The sequence below is a fragment of the Bos javanicus genome, chromosome 6 (genome assembly GCF_032452875.1).
Source record: "Bos javanicus breed banteng chromosome 6, ARS-OSU_banteng_1.0, whole genome shotgun sequence".
In the NCBI taxonomy this organism is placed as follows: Eukaryota; Metazoa; Chordata; class Mammalia; order Artiodactyla; family Bovidae; genus Bos; species Bos javanicus.
Genome location: NC_083873.1, coordinates 70,725,289 through 70,733,322, shown reverse-complemented (window position 1 = coordinate 70,733,322; position 8,034 = coordinate 70,725,289).

The following is an 8,034-nucleotide window of genomic DNA, read 5'->3' as shown; positions in this document are numbered from 1 at the left end:
AGGAGAGTGAAAAAGTTGGCTTAAAGCTCAACATTCAGAAAACGAAGATCATGGCATCGGGTCCCATCACTTCATGGGAAATAGATGGGAAATAGTGGAAACAGTGTCAGACTTTATATTTTGGGGCTCCAAAATCACTGCAGATAATGATTGCAGCCATGATATTAAAAGACGCTTACTCCTGGAAGGAAAGTTATGACCAACCTAGATAGCATATTGAAAAGCAGAGACATTACTTTGCCAACAAAGGTTCGTCTAGTCACGGCTATGGTTTTTCCTGTGGTCATGTATGGATGTGAGAGTTGGACTGTGAGGAAAGCTGAATGCTGAAGAATTGATGCTTCTGAACTGTGGTGTTGGAGAAGACTCTTGAGAGTCCCTTGGACTGCAAGGAGATCCAACCAGTCCATTCTAAAGGAGATCAGTCCTGGGTGTTCTTTGGAAGGAATGATGCTAAAGCTGAAACTCCAGTACTTTGGCCACCTCATGCGAAGAGTTGGAAAAGACTCTGATGGTGGGAGGGATTGGGGGCAGGAGCAGAAGGGGACGACAGAGGATGAGATGGCTGGATGGCATCACTGACTCGATGAACGTGAGTCTGAGTGAACTCTGGGAGTTGGTGATGGACAGGGAGGCCTGGCGTGCTGCGATTCATGGGGTTGCATACAACTGAGCAACTGAACTGAACTGCCATGCTATTAGCCCTGGGGTGGCACCTGCTTAGAGGGCACAGTCTTTTTCAGATTCTACACCAGTGCTGATTAGGTATATAGATGACAAGATAACAAACTGATTGCCTTGTTAAAGTTTAAAAATATTAAATGTTTTCAGTGCTGATTAGGTATATCGATGAGATGATAACAAACAGATTGCCTTTTTAAAGTTGAAAAACATTAAATGTTTTCAAAACATTGCTTTTTAGGGTGTTTTTTAGAAGTATTATAAATTTAGTGCAGTGTCTTATGCCTTCTGTATGTGAAAGGTATATAATAATAACAAATATGTTATTATATAACATATGACAGTAATATGCTAATGTTGATAGTGAAATTTAACATCTGCCTTTTTATCTAGATTTGCTTCCTCAGTGTGCTAATAAATTGATATAATAGTTATATTATGATAATATAATATATAATAAGAAGAACAATAACTTCCCTGGAGTGGCTCAGATGGTAAAGAATCTGCCTACAGTGTGGGAGACCTGGGTTGGGAAGATCCCCTGGAGTGGGAAATGGCACCCCACTCCAGTATTCTTGCCTGGAGAATTCCCTGGACAGAGGAACCTGGTGGGCTACAGTTCATGGGGTCACAGAGTCAGACACCACTGAGTGACTAACACTTTCACTGTGTGCCTATACATTTTGTCTGCAATTTTCCTTCCCTGAGGTTCACTATGGGTACTGTATTCTTCCTACTCCATTGACTTTGGCTTCAGTCATATTATGTTTTGACCAATATAACATGGGCAGAAGTAAGAATGTGCCAGTTACAAGCTGAGCCTGAAAGAGGACTGGTGAGTTTCTGCCAGCTTTCTTGAGGCTCCTTCTTCCACCATGAGAGGAACATATCCCCCAGTAATTGTTGCTTTTTGACCTGAAACCAAGACATATTGAGCCAACCTGAACTTGACCCAGAGCTGAGTCCAGCCAAGTTCAGGCAAGTACCGCTGACGACAGCCAAATCACCGGAAGAGAACCATGCGTGTGAAATGGATGACCATCGCTGTAAGTCGTGGAAAATCTGGGATTGTTTGTTATGCGGCATTATCACAGCGACAGCAGATGCCTACAGACCCTGACTTTTTTTAACAACGTCTCACAACCACTCTTTAAGATATGTGTTTCTATTTTACATAAAGGAAAATGAAGGTCCTGAGAGGTCCAATAACTTATTTAAGTTAAAAACTGTTATAACCACCAGTATTAACATTCAGGTCTGTTCCAGTCCAAAGCCTGACATGTTTCCATCTCCACCTCCCTTGTACAACTGACCCTTGAACAACACTTGTTTGAGCTGTGCAGGTCAACTTATACATGGATTTATTTAAATTAATATATTAGAAAAAATTTTGGAGATTTGTGACAATTTGAAAAGACTAATAGATGAACCATATACCCTAGAAATATTGAAATGATTAAGAAAAAGTTAGGTATGTCATGAATGCATAAAATACACTAGTCTAATCTTACATAGGTAAAAGGTGAGTGGTATTTAATGTAAAATTAATGTGTTAGTTTTCTTACTGTTTTATAACTTTGCTTTCAAAGAATTGCATATATGACATACATGTCATATATATAATGTACATATGTACAGTGCAACTCTCTTGTAATTAGAGAAACTGCATATCATTCTATCATCACAAGTCAGTGGTTTTTCAAAAAAGTCACAGTTTTCAACACTGTAATACTGTATGCCATAAAATTTTTATTACAATAAATTCATTAGTGTACAGGCTAGGCTACTGTGAAGCTATTGTATTGATTACACCACACTACCATAAAGCAATCATATTGCTTCTTCTTTGTTATCAATACATGACTCATTATACCAGTAAATAAATCTGAATTTTTTCACATTATCTTTTCATTGGTGTCTAGCATTAGTAATATGCATACATAACATCTACAGTGTTTTGTATAAGACAATATTGATGCAGATATTGACAGACAATTCATCTTGTAAACAGATGACATAAATGTACACTATTGATAAAAACAGTACTGTAAATATGTTTTAAGTTTCTCTTTATAGCATCTTTTCTCTAACTTACTTTATTGTAAGAATACACTGTATATAATACATTTTTGTTGTTGTTGTTGCTTTAGTTGAGTCCCACTCTTTTTGACCCCGTGGACTGCAATCTGCCAGGCTCTTCTGTCCATGGGATTTCTCAAGCAGGAGTACTGGAGAGGGTTGCCATTTCCTCTTCCAGGGGATCTTCCTGACCCAGGGATCAAAGCTGTGTCTTCTGCAGGTCTCTTGCATCCAGGTGGATTCTTTACCACTGAGTCACTGGGTGAAGTTGTCTTGCAAGATTATATAGTACATATACAAAATACGTGTTAATGGACTGTTTATATTACCAGTAAGTCTTCTGGTTAACAGTAGGCTATTACTAGTTACTTTGGGTAAGTCAAAACCTGCACGTGGATTTTCAGCTGCATAGGAGGTTGGTACCCATAGCCCCCATACTGTTCACGGGTCAACTGTATTGTATCCAGAATACTGATGTTATCTTGCCCCTAGAGTTCCTTAACTAGCAAAAATGACACAACTATGACCAGTAAGTCTGAGTCCTACTTACAAACGCAGGGAGAGGCACTAATGGGTTTTTGTTTCGCAGGACTGAGTTCAAAGGGTCCTTCTGCTCAACTGTCAGTCCCACACGGCATCCTATTAATATTAAACAGAATCCATCCTTCCCCTTCTTTTCTATCCACGCCAAACTTCTTGTTATTTGAAGTCATATTTAGCAGAAATGGCAGATCCCTGTTTCTCTAGACTGACATGACCTGAGATTGAGGTAGAGTTTAATTTGGTATCTTTGTTGTCAGTATAGTGAGCCAGAACCTGAATCAGATCATTGAACCGAAGGATGACTTCTCTCTTCGATAGCACTTTGGGGAAGCAAACAAAAACAAAACCTTTGATGTATTGTTAAATGAAAAAAAGCAAGGTGTAGAACAATGTGTATTGAACGTTATTATTTGTTGTATTTAAGACGCATATCCATATATGAATGCTTGTATCTATATAGGATGTCTCTGGAAGAATGCTCTAGAAACTGTTAATAAAGATTACCTCTGGTAAGGGAACTGATGGCTGGGACTGGGGTGGAAGCTGGGGCAAGGCAGGGGGAAGGGTGCAAGAAAAAATTAATTATTTTTCACTGACTACTCCTTTAAAGCTTTATCAATGGGTGTGCATGTTCTAACTACCCCTCAAAATAAAGATTAAATTTCTTAAAGGAGAAAAGTTTACTTCCTCTGGCCTAGCTCCTCGTTTCACCGCAATCAGACTGCGTCTCTCAGGACTCTATACCTTTGATTTTGAACAGACTTGGGAGGAGGAGCTGGCACAAGAGGAGGCGGACCTTCAGGCACATTTCCTTCCCTCCATAGATGAGGCGCCCCCCCACCCCCACCCCCATCAACATCTTCGGAGTCTCCACGGACAAAAAAGAGAAAATGAAGGGGCAGGAACCAGAGCCTATTGCTTTGCACAAGAGAAAGTGATCAGCTGTTTTCTTTAAAACAGAACAACAACAACAAAAATCCTCTAATCTCACTCTGAGTTACATTATGAACATTGCAAGAGTCAGTGCAGAGAGTTCCACCTGCCAGCCAAGGATGTGTTTCTGTTAAATTTTAATCACAACACTAGAGTTTATTAATTGTTTCAACAAACAGACATCTACGTCCATTCATTAAAAAAAAAAAAAAAGGAGGAAGGACAGGGTAAATAAATCAACCTTCAGATCGCGTTCTTCTGCAAACACCAGCTGCACCGGAACAGGAAGGCAGCCTGTGAGCAGACTCCCACTGCAACCCTTGCGGGGCTGTCCGCGCATGCGCCCGGAGCCTGTTGCTGTGTCTTACGGCCCACAGGAAAGAACCTCAGCGGAAATCAAGAAGGCAGAACAATTGTGTGAACCTACCTCCCCTTCTTACCCTCCAAACATCTGGCTCCTGCGTGTGTCACCTCTTTGATTCAAACCTGCCCTGGGATTATTGATAAAGAAAATCTCCATCTGGGATTGGAAGGGCGGGGTAGTGGTGGTGTGGTGGGCCAACTACTTCTTCATTAAAGAACAATTAGTATAGGTTCACTTTTTGAAGCAGGTTGGTTATAAACTGTGTTTTTGAAACTGTCCAACTAACTCTTTGCAAACTTTTATGGAGAGACTGAAACAAAAGCTGGAAGCAAAGAGATAGCAAGAAAAGCCCCTACGACTGGGCTATGGGAAAAACTTAAACAGCCAAGATGCCATCTTGGTATTGCAAGCCATAGGGAACTCTGTGTCTTTTAACATAATGCGTTTATAAACACAGATGTCAGGGATGACAAGTTTATTTTTGTAGTTCCACATCTTAGGGTTCCCCCAGTTGATTCTTTTTCTTACCTTCTTCAATGTCAGAGTAGCCAAACAGGATTCAAGTGATGTATCTTTGATGGCTTGCTTCCCTGAATTGTCTCTATTCAATTTACAGGACAGACATTTAATTCCACCTGTGGTCTCAGCAATTTTGCAATTGTCACAACCATTGTCCTGCTCGTTTCATTTTACTGAGGTGCTTTGGATAACAACCTCCTGGACTTATTTTGAATGCAGTTTGATAGTAATGTTGCCTGGAGATCAGCTATTAAGTTTATGTGCTTGTCAACTTTTAACTCTATGTCTAATTTTAAAATGATTAGAACCACTTACATTAGGTTGGGCTCCAGTGTTAAGTTGCAGGCAGGACTTGATGATTGCAGGCTGCATGCTTAGTCTGCAGGGCACTGCTTTCCCTTCTCTTTTCCGCCTCTCTCATTATCAGCACTTGCACCCAGAGACGGGTGGATGGGTGGATGCAGAAAGTGAGGGAAATAAAGTGCTGCTGAGCCAGCACCACGGGAAGAAATTTAATAGGGTTAAATGCAAAGTCGTGCATTTAGACTGGAAAAAAGAAATCAATTGCACACTTTTACTGTCTGAGCCACCAGGGAAGGCCTTATTGCACACTTTTAGATTGGGGGAGACTGAGTTGGCAGCCACATACATGACAGAGATTTGAGAGCTTAGTTAACTACAAGCTTATTTTTAAAAAATTGAAAATTGTGGTAGAACTTACAATGCACTAAAAAGCACTGTTCTAAACACTTTACAAATATTAACTGTTTTCATTCTTTATGAGCAATGTTATAAGATAAGTACTATCAATAAGCCTAATTATCAGATGGGAAACTGAGGCAGAAAGAGACTAAATAATTCACATGTAGTTGCATAGCTAGAAAATGCCAGCTGCTGCTAAGTCGCTTCAGTTGTGTTTGACTCTGTGCGACCCCATAGACGGCAGCCCACCAGGCTCCCCTGTCCCTGGGATTCTCCAGGCAAGAATACTGGAGTGGGTTGCCATTTCCTTCTCCAATGCATGAAAATGAAAAGTGAAAGTGAAGTCGCTCAGTCGTGTCTGACTCCTAGCGACGCCATGGACTATAGCCTATCAGGCTCCTCTGTCCATGGGATTCACCAGGCAAGAGTACTGGAGTGAGTTGCCATTGCCTTCTCCAGAAAATGCCAGCGCCACAGTCAAATTCAGGCAGTCTTGCCTTAGAGTCCACATTCTTAGTGCTGGACCTTGATACAAGCCAATAGTAGGCAGCTTCACTTTTCATGTTGTCCCTCGTTGAAACTCATTACAGTGAATATCATGAAGATCAAAGTCTCTGTGAAAAGTAGTGGTCAAGACCCAGGCTTAAGACAATTAGATTTCTCATCCCCTAGCCAGGTAATCAGTTCAAGATGAACATCTTAATGTGTTCAGATCAAAAGTGTCAGACTCAGGACTCGATTTGAATGTTGGACTGGCCCATAGGAAAATGGAGTCTATGTTTCTTGGCTGCCATCTTAATACTATGTGGAGCCTTGAACAAAGCCAAGAAATGAGAGCAGAGACATGGAGAAAAATTAAGTTCTGGTGACAACATTTGAGCCCCTGGATCAAGCTCTTCCTGTAATTGGCATACCCTCTGGCTTTTTCAATCATGTGAATCTACAAATTCCCCCTTTCTCCTTAAACCACATTAAGATATTTTTCGGGGACTTCTTTCCAAAATTGTGTCAATTTCTACACATGCATTAACTCTTTCAATCCTCACAAATTCCCCATAAGGTTAATAATATTATCACATTTCATAGATGAGGACTCCAAAGCTCAAAAAGATTAATAACTTGCCCAAGGTCATATGACGTGTCCACCTGACTTCAGTGAACTCATCCTTAAACTCCCACATTATGGAGGGGCATTGGAGAGTGTTGAATGGAAGGTAGCACTGTGATTTGAAGTTGGAAAAGCAGACCTTACAGGCTAATAGTGAGGAGCTTCAAGATGGCAGGAAAAACACTTTGGATTTCTCCTCTATTCCCTGCAGTGGCTAGCTCCATCTGTGCACACACATGCTGGCGTTCAGTATGAACTTCTTGCTTATAGAGTGAAGTGGCCAAGGAGAGAATGAAATCCCTGCAGTCTGGGAAGACAAGAGACTTAGATTAGCAATCTCCTCCCATATGAAGGGGTATCTTGTGAATGACAAAGACAATGAGCCTATATGACCCCTGGCTGGAGAACAAGGATACATATGTCTGTATTTCAGAGACATGAACAAAGGTTCAACATCAAACAGAACTTGCTGCTCTCAGAAAGCTTGAGGCAAAGCTGTGCAACACTGCAGACTAATTTTCTGAAAATATTAAAAAAATAAAGCTATGATCTGCCTACCCTATTTGATATTTGCTTAACTTCCAAAAGCTCTTTCACATTTCACTGCACATGTCTTTCCTTCTATTGGAAATGACCCTCCAACTCCTTGTTTGTTTAACAAACTCTTACACAATTTCCAAGATTTAACTCTAATGCCACCTCCTCTGGGAAGCCCTCACTAACTTGTTACTCAAGCAGGTTCAATTCCTGCTTCCTCCACCTCCTCACGGTGTCTTGTGTACATATCTGCTGTCCCCCACCACGCATTGTTTCATGAAGGAGAATGTTTTATTTCTCCTTGTATTCCTAGCACCATGCCTGGCACTCTCTCGAGGTGATCTTGCAAATCCTGCCAAGAAAGCCCTTTCTCAATCTCTTTGCATGACTCTTATTTCTATTTGTCCTTTAGGAGTCTGCTTAGACATTACCTCCTGGGAGGCCTTACTCAGCTCCTGAGAGTTGGGTTACGATGCTTCTCCTATATGGTCCCCATCGCACCCAGTTCATATGTAAGGGTTAGAGACGGGTATCAATGTCTGATTGCCTGAGTGTGAATCCCAGCTCT